Here is a 13,239-nt window from a genome sequence, read left to right on the forward strand (position 1 = left end):
TCTAAAATCACTCAAAGTTGGCCAAAGTATATATTACAGATGCTATCCCTTGCATTTTTTATTTGAATATTCTCTTGGAAATTTGTACTTCAAATTCCTTAATATACTACCATTACTTCACTTCTCTATTTTTAAAAGGTCTACACAGAAGAGGAGGAATGGAGAATTATCAATTACCACGAAAATGTAGGTTGAAGACAGCCAACACCTACCAGTACAGCTCTTTCACACCCACATCCATATAATCCACCAGGGACTGCTATCTGATCAAAAATAAGTATATTTTCTAGCTCATTTCACTAGATTTAGTTCAACCTTTGCTTTATATAAATAGAACTTGTCTAACTAAACAGAATTTTTAAACAAGGGGGTGGCTAAATAACACAACTTTAATAGTATTTCTAAGATTTTCTTTTGGACATCTTGGACCAATCCATTTTTACCTTCTGTACTCATACACAACTTATCACAATTAGAGAAATATAATACATTTAATACATGGCCACAGTAGTTATAGAAGCTACTTAAACCTATGTTTCACCTAACTTTTACAGTAACTAGGGCAGGTATTTTATATGGGGAACAGGAGCTCAGGAAATACTTCTCAGTGAGGTTGTAATATTATTCATATGATATAAAAGAAGGAACATTAATTATTAGTTATTGTTGGTAAGGATACAATATTATTTGCTTAGGAAATGAATTTGAAGTCGTTACTTGATGCTATTATTTTCTGAAATCATCAGGCCATGTCACATGACTTGGACTCATAATGTAGGAAAGCACCTAAGGCCTTGCTTCTCACAGCGTGATCTGCAGACCAGCAGCACCAGCTTCACCTCTGAGTTTGTTCAAAATGCAAATTTTCCCATGCACCCCAGGCCTACTGAATCAGTATCTTCAATTTGACAAGATCCCTAGGTGATTCATATACAGATTAAATTTGAGAGGCACTGGTCTAGATTAGAGGTTCTCCCAAGTGTGATCCTCAACCAGCAGTATCAGCCTCACCTGTGAGTTTGTAAAAAATGAAAATTCATTCAATCCAACCCCAGGCCTCCTGTACTTTAACAAGTTCTCCAGGTGGTTCTTATGCACATTATAGTTTGAGAAACACTGGTTTAGGTCATTAAATTCTGATTTTGTTTCAAATATTTTCTATGTACCAAGCCCTCCTGCTACCTTCTTCTTTTCACTGCTAGAAAGAGAATCCTTCTAACACGATCTTTTCTATCCTATAATAGAAAGGAAAAAAATGTTTATATATTTAGCTATTCTTGGAAAGCCCTAGAATCCCATCAAATATTTCAAACCATTTGGGTGTAGGCTTCCATATTTGAGTTGTTGTTACTCCAGCATCATTCCTGTTATCTCAAAAGGTATGAAGTCTCACAGTCATATTCACTTACATTTTCTTTGTCATACATAAGCATGCATATACATGCACATATCCACAGGCCCTCATACACACCACTTAAAAAATGGAGTTATTGAATAGGTAGCAAGTAGTCCTATTAATCACACTTAGTAGTTCCTGTTTCCCCTTTCCTCCCCTTGTAACATAAAAGAAGACAAGAAAGAAAAATCAATATCAAAACAAATTGGCAGAAGCAGAACTTCACAATAATGTTAATTTTTAAAAAATTAAATTAAAAGCCACCAAAAAAGAATGTTTTAAAGCTAAGAGCCTCCTAAACAGCACAATTAAACTCAGCTTTCCTTGGGCAATTTTTGGTCTACTGGCAAGAAACTAAAGTGGTCCCATTTTTACCATCAATCTAGTTGAGTGATCACCTCCTCTATGAAGCCTTCAAGTCTCTCTGAGGCAAAATTAGAAGATCCTCTTCTGACTTCCTATAGAAATGTGGGCGTGTCTTTATCATAACTCATATTACATTGTTGATAATTTTGGTATATTGCTTCACCCAGCAGACTATGAATATTTTAAAGGTTTGGAACTTTATCTTAGGAGTCTCTGATAGCAAGTATAGCCATGCTCTTTAGTCAATACTCTTGTAAATATCTTTGAACAAATGAGTAAATGACACTATCACTAAACAGAATATATCCTTTCAAAGCATAAGAGCTCAAACAACAATGAAAAATCAGGCATCAGAAATAAGCATAAATCTTGGGCGCCTGGGTGGCTCAGTGGGCTAAGCCGCTGCCTTCAGCTCAGGTCATGATCTCAGGGTCCTGGGATCGAGTCCCGCATCAGGCTCTCTGGTCAGCAGGGAGCCTGCTTCCTCCTCTCTCTCTCTCTCTGCCTGTCTCTCTGCCTACTTGTGATCTCTCTCTGTCAAATAAATAAATAAAATCTTAAAAAAAATTAAAAAAAAGAAATAATCATAAATCTTGCATTTCTTCTTATGTTAACAGTGTTAGAATCCTGTTCATTTTGTACCCCTGTAGGCCCTAAACAATTTAAATGACTTGCTCAGATTTATATAGCATGATACTGAAAAATCAGACAAATTTCTTCTTCATTTTTCCACTGCCCAACACTGTCCCTTGAAAGACCATGAATGAACCCAATTATATGCTTTCACACTTAAATAATTGTGAAAATTATGTTGCATTTCACCCGAACCACTGTCCTACTTCATTACATACTTTAGAACTGTAAAAAATGTTTTTCATTCTGCACCCTCACTTTTAAGGTTCAAAATTCTTACTATTAGAAACAGATTTTCTCCTGTCTGGTTTAGGGTATCTTTGAAACATTTCCAGATCTCATTTCACCTTAAAAGTCCTCTTCCTTTTTCAATACCTGTGCTTGACTCCCCTTAATGTTAAAGTTGCACACAAACACAAACCCCAATGAAAGGGCAGACAACTTAACACTGCTTGGAAGGATTCCTCTCCCATGGTTTGGTTCCAAACAAGCACATGTAATATTGGGTGACCGTTTTCTTCAGATTCTTCAACGTATTATATAGTGGCTTCCTTTTCTTAGATATAGCAAAGAAGAGCTCAGGCCTCAGATTTACTATTTGAACAATGAACAATCCCAAAGATCTTTGGGGCCAGAGAATCAACAGTGTTAACAGTACCATGTCCTTACCCCAAAATTATCTTCCTCCGCACTTTAGCTCTCAAATATATTTTTGTTATAGAAAGCTATTCTAGTACCATGTGTGAAGAAATGAAGATAAAAGGGGATACAAGAAAAAGACAAATGTGGTCCCAATAAAGAAAATAATATAAATAAACTCATCCTTATGAATATAACCAATCATTAATTTGACTATACACTTATTTATTTGGTTTCTTAGTGAGAACATTTGTAAAATTCTCTTGTATAGGTGATAAAATCAGTTCATGAAACACCATGCCCAGGATAGGGAAAATGTTTCAGGGCAAATATATACAAAATGTGCTTACTGAACTAAAGAAATGCAGACTGTGTGTGTGTGTGTGTGTGTGTGTGTGTGTGTGTATGTGTTCCGGAAACTAAATGCACGATTTTGAAATACTGCAAGGGAAAATATATTATTTCTGTATGTCTTCCCCACCTACATACTACAAAATGATTGCATAGATGTCATTTCAAAGTCATAATAATTTCTTAACTATGCAGAGGGAGATATGAAGAAAAGTGAATACTGGAAGTTGTCTTAAATAGTGCTTTCAAACACTGATTTATAGTAAATTTCTAGAAAAACCAGCCTGAAGTAAACAGAGATTAATTCTGAATTAAAATACTTTATTCATTCAGATCATGGCAAAGATAATTTGTAAAATGAGAGCTCTAGAACATATAATCCTATATATCTATGATTTCATGGAATGCATTAATGATTATTCAGTTTCTTGCCCAAAATGAAATAATGTCACTATAATATAGGAGGAAAACAAGTTTCTGTGACATTGTGAATGACATTGCCATTGTAATACTTGGCTTTATCTTGCCTTAAATACTGTTATTAACTTATTCTTGCTGGTTATAAAAACACTGTAAGAAGAAAAAAATTAAAAAAAAAAAAAAAAGAAGAAAAAAATTAAAAACAAAACCTTAATGTATAACTAAAGAGCCCTGTGTGCTAAATTCAATTCAGGTTTAATTTGTGAACAGAAATCTTTTAATGTGTATTTGGTTAAGGATATGTGATCTGGTCACAAACGATGAATGGCCTGGGATGTAAGAACCAGCTGTGAGTTATAAAACTACAACTTAGAGAATTTTAATGTCTTAAATTTATCATTGTCTATGATTTTGAAATAGCACCATACTCTACTTTACTAATAGCACATGCTTTTTATTATTTTGTGAATTCTCCACCCCCTTGTCCAAGGAAATAAGATTTCAGAAGTTCTCACACAGTCAAAACCCTCCAACATGAAATTTATAATCAAAGACTCAACCCAGAAACACATCTAAATTCTGTTCAAGTAAAATACCTCTCTCTCTCTTAAATGTTCTCACATATCAAATCACTGTATTCATCCCTAAGTATTATTTCTGCTATAAAAATATCAGTGTGTTTTTTTGGAAAGGTTTTTACTCTTATAAAATTATTGAGATGTCTATCTGAAAATCAATGGTAGGTTTGGTGACATAATTACTCTAATTCTCAAAAGCCAGGCATTCATAAATGTGGAGCTATGTCTTTTCCTGGTGGTAAAGTTCAGGATTTGCTAATTGGTACAATCAGAGAGCAATAGTTTCAAGGCTGCTGCAGCAGTATGCTTACCTAAATTGATGCACAAGCTAGGTCCATGGCGAGAAGCACTCATTTACCCATAAAAACTGAGAAATTATATTGCCCAGTAATCAATTGCACAGGCAGTTGTTCATAGATGTGTCTCTGATCCATGCACTAAAAAGCAGAGCCATATAGTGTCTTATTTCTTCACCCTCCAAAGGAAAAGTCAGAAAACAAATCACAGAGAAGGGACTCAGAAAACACAAGAGCTGTATCTTCAGCCCACATAAGCTTATTATATGGTTGTACAGTTATAAGAATTATATCAGTAAAGCACCTAAATAGACATTTCACTTGAGAGTAAAGAAATATAGAGCCTTATAATAAAAATACAGACTTTGAAAGCCAGTGTTAGTTTTCTGTTTCCAAGTTCAAGAAAGAGATTATAAATAGCATGTACTTTTTAACATGCACAGTCTATAGCTTTCAAAAATAATATTGTATAGAGGATACAATACATTTATTTAGTTATTGCTTACAGCAGGATAAATATCTGTCATTTTATCTATATTTTTACCCATAAGTAGAAGCTATCGTAACTCCCCCCCCCCACTGTATTTGTATTATTAAAGATTTTGTAAGGCTACCATAGCTATATTTACATCTATACAACTTGAGGTGCGTGGGAAAAAGCAAGTAATCAAGAGCTTCAATTTGGTGTCTTAAGAATTGTCCTCTATTCTTATTATCCTGCGATTGTGTTCAGAGCTTGAGAATTTAAAATGGGGAAAAAAAAAAAAACCTCATATAGCAATCACCATCTTTCCTGTAATCAAGTCCATACTTCTTTTCATATTCTTTCACTGGATTGCTTTTCTCTGTTTATTGTTGTTGCTAAACAAGGTGAGAGTTTAGGCGACATTTTTCAGTGATGATTTCTTTTGCAATAACAAAATCTTAAATGCAGTCTCTCTTTTCCTCCTGCTATATGCTATCAAATTCATCTTTGTATGGAAGGCACAAACTAAAATGAGTAAATTGCCCTTAGTAGGTAGTAGTCTTTTCCAGACACCAGGAAGTAAATTGTCAAAGAGTTACACAGGGTTTTAGCTGCATGATTCCCATTGACTTTAATGGGAGTTGCAAGGAAAACACCCCATGCAAAGCTTAGAAAAGTAGGGGTTAGTTTTCTTTATGATCTCCACTGTATTTTGTACCCTCCAGCCTTGAACATTCTCTCTTCACATCTCCCTCTGTTCTCCCCTTTGTGTCTTACCCCTAAAAGGATATAAATCTGAGGTCATTTGATTCAGTCATCTGCACACACAGCTACTCAACATACTCTACCCCTAATACCATTTCCAAAGTCTCACAATTAAACATCTCTTTCTCCAACCCCCCAACTCCAAACCATCCAATATCCAGTTCATAAGTATAGCTAGAGAAAAATATATTTTTCATATTTGTAGGATTACTATAATATTAACTGGGTATTTTTGAAATTTGTACTGTATTTTAAATGATATAAAAACTGCCTAAATTATATTCTTTCCTACTTCTTAAAAAAAAATTCCTATTAGTACTGTCATTTTCACTACTGTTTACTCTTTAAGTCGTTTTAGTATTTCCTGAAGGTTCCCACAAAGCACAAATTTATAAGCTGCTGGGAAATGCACCAGGCTCTGCAACGCAGTTATCATGGCCACTTCAGTAGCAGTTAGCTAAAGTGTTTCATAGGACAACTAGTGAACAACATAATAGATACCAGGATGTTAGATACTGGCAGAATGGGTATAAGTTTCTATCATGTCTGGGCAATGAAGGACACTCGTGTCTGTGTGATAGAGACAGCAATACCACAATTGCCTGATGTCACTCTTATATAATACATTGCAATACACACACACACACACACACACACACACACACACACCCCTATGGGATTGTTCTAATTCTCTAGCAAGTTTTGACTGTGGAGAGAGCCAAACTAGACTAGCTTTGAGCTAGATTTTTATGAGTGTTTGATTCTGTATAGAATGCACAAAAGGCCCAATCTTCGTGCCTACCACTTTTTTCATTACTGTGGCATTAATTACAAAGTAAGATGCCAAGTAATTGGCAAGGGGAACACTACTTGCTTATTTATCAGATACCTTTATCCTATGCCCCTGGCTTCTCTCCTTTACTGCACTTTTACAATAGATTACCAGAGTAGCAATGTAAAGAGTAAAGGGTCTTTCCTTTGCACATTTACAACCCAACTTACCTTGAATTCTTTGTCTTATTTCAAATCATGACAGTAAGAAAGGATTTGCACTTAGCGACATATTAATCAACACACAACATACAAACTCATAAAGTCTAAAACAACGCAAAGAGTATGTTCTGCTAAAAGGAAATGGTTTGCTACCAAAAATAAAACCCTTCCCAGTTCATTCTCGCACCTATGGATTCATTATTTCTACGAAACACTGTGGGAGTGTGCCATAAAATACCAGACAAACAGAGCGAGCATTCTGAAATCTTCTCAACACACAGGGTACCTCAAAAACATACAAGAACATACTTTTCTCAATTTGTTATCTTATTTGTCCCCAGTTATTATCAATTACTACTGTTCTGTTTCTGTGTTGATCATGACAAAAGATATGTTTTTCATAAAATAACACGTTTGGACATAACGAGAACCTTGGTTCCCATCTTTCCCGTTGCCGAATAGCACGTCTCGTGCTGTACAGGCGCAGTTGGCTGTCCAAGGACCCTGATGCCAAATTGCGGAGGATATTCTTGTCGCAGTGACAAATTGCTTGCTGGTGGGCTGTGCAGAGTGTTGTTCTGGCAGCATCAGAGTTGTCTACGTGTCTGTCACTTGGTGAGGCTGCTTCAATGCTAGGTGATTTCATCCCCACCCCCACCCTCTCTCCTTTTTCTTCAATGCGGTTTTTCAGACTTACCTTTGCTTCCCAGTGAGTGGGGGCTTTAATTTTCACTTGACAATGAGCCTATGGAAATGCCTCCCAAGCTCTCCGTACAGGTATCTGTAGGGTGAGAGAAGGATTTTTTTCACTGTGCCATACTTGTTTTCCATACAAACCTACAGGCTGCCATTACAGCCACCCACATCCCTGTTGGCAATGCACTTATGCAGTGAGCGCCTTAATGAATCCAGACAAAACTGCACAGCATTCCTGACACACAAGAAAATCATGCATTTTAATGGTATTGCAGGGTAATTTATTTCTTCAGTCTGTAAAATGTTGATGGTCAATGTTATTTGATAACATTTCAGCAAGGAGATTATTTTGCTTTTGATTTGATGCTTGTTTTTAAAACTAGAAAGGATTTCTTTTATAAATTCCTTATACTAAGTATATTTCTTCAGTGGGGATCTGCTTTAAAAAAAAAAAAAAAGCAGAAATGTAAACGAGTAGACAATATTCAGTAAACAAATTAGCTTGTAAACACACTGCAGGCAATCCCAAGTGTCTGTTGACTACCTATGAAGGTATATAATTTAATGCCTCCAGATAATTTGTGGGTAAAGTCTAACCAGTTGACATTTTGAGATAAATAATAAATAATACTCCTATTTCATTACTGAGTTTATAATTAAGTATAAACGTAAAGGCATTAAAAAATATAGCTACAGGAGATATAGTATTGTAAAATTGTTTTGTGAAACTGAAAAGGATAATGTAATGATGTAGGAGGCCTTTTTTATTCCATGGAATGACAGTAGATTTTTTTCCATGGAATATATTCTGCAGCACTGGGGTATTATTTAAGACTTGAGGATGTATAAAAGAAGCTAATGGGCTTTTCACAAAGGATAATATACAATGAAATAATTCTAAAAGGAAATGAACAGGCTTTTAATCTTGTGGGGAAAAAATGTTTGTTTTTGCTCTTCTCATATATAAATGTATTTGTTAGTTTGTTAAAACTATACCCTTGAATCAAGTAGACTATAATATTCTTCTAAATACTTTAATATAGATATATTAGATAAGATTTATCTTTTAAAAATAGATATAAATGTAGATATACCAAAGATTTCGCTGACATTAAACAGAAATAGTAATAATAAAGCTACAAGTAATAGAACTTGGAGAAAGACTAAAATATATTTTAAGTTTCAACCCTCAGGACACATAGGTAAAATTTTCAGTGCAAAGTGATATTTAAATTAGCTTGTTTTTATCATGACTGTTGATAGGTCTTAAGTCAGCCCTCTGCACTACATGGGTTTTTCCAAACTAAACTTAACAAATTATCTTTCCCAGACACTTTTGTGTTTTGTTTTATTCTGTAAAACCTGGCAACACAAATGTTCTAGCTTTTATCACTTAGAAGCATCCAATATGAGGCTATTGATCCTAAAATTGCTAGGGTTTTCTAAGAAGGCTGCTTGTTGGTTCTGCACTGTTGTCACTGAAGTGGTTAAAGCTTTGTTTGTTTGTTTTGTTCTGAATGGCTCTTAATGGATTAAGCTTTAGGCTTTCACCAAAGCAGTAACTGATTGTAAAAGTAGCAAGGAATAAACTAACCACAGGGTGTATGTGTTTGCGCTTGTGTATGTGTGTGCTGCCAGAACAGAGTAAATTATGATCTTTAAATTCTAAAGCTAGTAAAAATATGTTAAATAAATATTTCTTACTATATATCTTTAATAAGTCTATCCCATGTAAATTGCTATGAATTAGATTAGCCTATAGCTACAGAGGATTATCTCTATTTAATCAAGTAATTGAATTAAACTATATAATGACCCACAGCTCCTGAGATAGATATTAATTACAATTGCACGATCGTATTTTACCATGAAATCAACATGCCATTGTGTTTTGATCCTAGAACAGCTTTTCTTAATTTTACCAACAATATTCAAAATGGTTGATTCCAATGTTATATAAACCTTTAAAGCTATTACCAGAACTTTAAGTAATATATGCACTTGTCTTCATAATATTATGCTGTGGTTCTGGACTTGTATAATTAGGTTTCAGCTTGAGTGTGATATTAAGTAGAGGATTAATAACTTGATGAGTAAAGAAACACCCATATTTGGAGAAACAGATGGAAATGCATGAACTTATATGACTATTTTATACAGTGCCAGCTTCTCTCTAAGACAAGGACCTTATTCAAGGTCTCATTACCAATGCATGGTGATTCAAAGAGCTAAATACTCAACTCAAGAAATGAAATTACATTGTACAAATCTTTCAACGGGGATGACAGACAAGGCACTACAGATTATGTTCAAGTCACCTCTCCAGTTCTCCAGGAATGGCATCCACTGCCACTCTTGAGTACTCCCTGGCCATTAGCAAAGAGAGGGGGACTCCACCTGGCAGAACCTGACTACCTGCTCTTGGATTGGCTGGGGACTATTTTTTTCCCAATGGGCAAATCATGAAGACCTAGAAGAAATGGACTAAAATAAAATAGCCTTTGCTTCAGTTTCAAATAACCCAAGATTCATTAGTCAAAGTCTACGAAGATGACAGTCCTTTGGCAAATTTTCAACATGGCTGTTCCAGAGAGATGCAACACCACATCTGGGCCTCTCTGAATGTCATACTTGGAATGTTGCATTTTGGAAGAATACCATGTTGGAAAGAATGAAGATACCTTAAACGTGGAATTAAAAGCCCTCCGTTATACCTCTAGATTCTCCTGGACGTGAATATTGTATTTCATACGTGCACCTGTAAGTGCAAATGAACAGTTTGTTTTACCTCTTAGAACCTTAGCCAATTCACTAAATCTCATATATAAAAGAACGGTAACAAGTTCTCTTTCTCACAAATACCACATACAAAAGATCTGAAATCTTGGAGGAATTTTCTAATTCCCATCTCATACTTGTAATAAAGGCAATGAATTGAATTGAATTGAATTGAAAGGGGGGCTATATTAAAGGAAATGCATAAGCTTCAAAATGAGAGTTCATTTATCATATAGAGAGAACCATCGGTTCTGTTATAATGCTGGTGTAGTCTTTGTAATTTTCAAAATTCCATTCAAAGTACTCATATTCTGATGACAGAACTAACTGCCACTGTAACTCCGGAGCCTAGCATTAAGAGAAGGGATTTCAATGAGTGCAATAAAAAAGAAGGCAATTTTTCCCCCTTGCACATAATATTCTAAAATTAAGGTAGGCAAAGTGTTATAAAACCTAGATGAATACTAGTAGTGAATGACTAATTTGCTAATTGTGTGATAACCAAAAGCCCAATGTACTTAATATTTATATAAGAAAAGATGATGCATTTATAAAAAGCAAGGCTGCTGTGTCATAATCCTTTCTTGAGGCCTTGGACCAAAATAATAAGGGCAGGGGTTATAAAGGAAAGGGGTTTTTCTCCTCTTTTTTTCCTTTTTAAGCTCAGGGATACCTCTAATTGACCTAATGCACGTTTGTTCTTAATACTTTGTCAAGAGGAAAACAAACAAGCTGTGTCTACAGAGGGTGTAGGGCCTCTTTTTGGTTGTGCCAATTTTTCTCACCACATTTCCCAATATTCCTTCATTCTACTTTCTCCATTACTATTTCCTCCTCCCTACTCACACTGCCCTGGTCCACATCCCCTCGAATTAAGCCTCCTGGAGTCTCCTAGTCTTCTCTTGTCACTCCTTTGTCAGAAACAGAAGAGGAGGGGCCCTGGGGAATGACATGGCCCAGGACACACCCCTAATCTTCTTCCCTGTTTATACCACCACCTGCAAATGAGGAGGAAACTTTCCAGAGTTTGAATGAAAAGGTTTGGCCTCTCCTATAGACAGGGATGCACGATGCGGAAATAGTATTTGTTAACCAGGCTGAGCCATTGAAAAGATCACACACGACAGGGTGGCTTTGAAACTCTGAGGAATTTTGGCCATACCAGGTGAACTAAATGGGAAGCCAATGCATCAAGTGAACTTTCCTGACCCTCAGACATCCAAAAACTCAAGTTTATACAGAACTTTAAAGAATTGGGTTATGAAGACCTTTTTGTTTTTTAATTTTGTGAGGATGAAAGAGTACTTGACACACTGGCAAATACTACATCTGAGAGCAGAAACATATTTGCATTTTCGTAAATAAAGCAAAAAACACCCAGAACTGATTGTCAATATGCTGATTTCAACAGTGTTCAGATTTTAGATAGTACATTAAAAAGGTGAAACACAACTTTAAAGTATGCAAATATATATATATATATATATATGATTCCCCAGGTTTTCATTGCATTCTTCTTAAGAGTAGAAAGAAGGACATGATTAGAAGATACAGAAGGATCGGGTTAAAAACTGGAAGTATAGTCCAAGTCTAATATATTGATAATCCTATACAACATAGCTCCTATACAAAGAGCGTGCATAAGGGCAAAAGTTCTAAAAATTTACCTGATTTTTAGATCATAGAAATGTGTACAACATACAGGTTTCAGTAGCTTGAAAAAATAATCCTGTGCAGTAAGAACCTTCTTTTCACTAATTTGAACTGTGCAATATGGCAGGCAGGAATTTCAAAGAGATATTTATACATGTATTTGAATGTTTACTGCCAGGCTTTGCCTTCTCATTTTATCCTCAGCATTTTGAATGAAGAAGCTTACCTACCTCCAAAAGGTTTTAAGGGCCTGTCCCTTTATATCTATGTATGTTCAGAATGTTTGAAGTACTAGAAATATACCAGCATTTCCAAATATCTCAGAGGTAATACTACTTTGCATTTGTCAGTATATGGGTATGTGTATACTACCTACAGAGTGATTATAATCTGCCATTATGTTTCCTTAAGAGTATATTTTCATTGTAAATTTTAATAGAGGGTAGACTTCAATTGCAATAATCTAGAAGATAGGCAGGCAACAAAGAGATCATATGGATGGATATAGGTATGAATACAGATACTGACAGAACTTAAGAAGCGAAGGGGATCATTTTCGGCATGGAATTATTTTCTGCTCTTGGGTGAGTATCTCCAGGCCTCATTTCCCTTTAGATCAACTGAATACAATAACTGTTACCTATTTTTTAAGTAATCATGAACCAAAATATCATAGTTTTTCATGGCTAGAAAGGACTTAGACACAAACATTTGGCAAAAATTGATGGCCAAAATTTCCTCAAGAAGCAGGAAATTGCCAAAGGATATGATATAAATGTCCCATGAGAGTTCAGACCCCAAGTTCTGTATTCCTCCAGAAGAAAGTTTCAATCACATCTGTATCTCTTAAATACTTCACTACTTCTACAATTCTAGTGAGCACCAGAGGGGCTTAGCAACATGGCTGTTGACTGACTCGCTGTGCGTAAAAGGAAAACTGTATCCAACCCAGGTTTCATCGTTACCAATTCCATTAATTTTTCCTTGAAGGGAGCAATCTCTCCCTCTATTTTTGGGAGGCTCCAATCCATTCTGATGTGTTATACACAAATGTGCGTGCAAACACATACAGTCACTTAAGCTCTAATTTCAAAAATAAGTGTAGTATTCTCCCAATACTACACAACTACTCAACCTCCCACACCCTGCCCTCCCACTTTTTTCCATAAGGAAAACAAAAAATGAGGAAAACATACTTGGAAATCAAAC

General features: G+C 35.4%; 1 long non-coding RNA gene across 2 annotated transcripts in view; it reads right to left on the reverse strand.

Moving 5' to 3' along the window:
* Positions 1–13,239, reverse strand: part of LOC116591232 — a 122,444-nt gene that overhangs the window by 100,307 nt on the left and 8,898 nt on the right. For both annotated transcript variants that reach the window (XR_004285893.1, XR_004285894.1), the window contains exons 2-3: positions 7,601–7,684; positions 4,695–4,858 (exon numbers count right to left, since the gene is read on the reverse strand). This is a non-coding gene — a long non-coding RNA (uncharacterized LOC116591232). The remainder of the gene's footprint in view (positions 1–4,694; positions 4,859–7,600; positions 7,685–13,239) is intronic.

The sequence above is a fragment of the Mustela erminea genome, chromosome 5 (genome assembly GCF_009829155.1).
Source record: "Mustela erminea isolate mMusErm1 chromosome 5, mMusErm1.Pri, whole genome shotgun sequence".
NCBI classification, from domain to species: domain Eukaryota; kingdom Metazoa; phylum Chordata; class Mammalia; order Carnivora; family Mustelidae; genus Mustela; species Mustela erminea.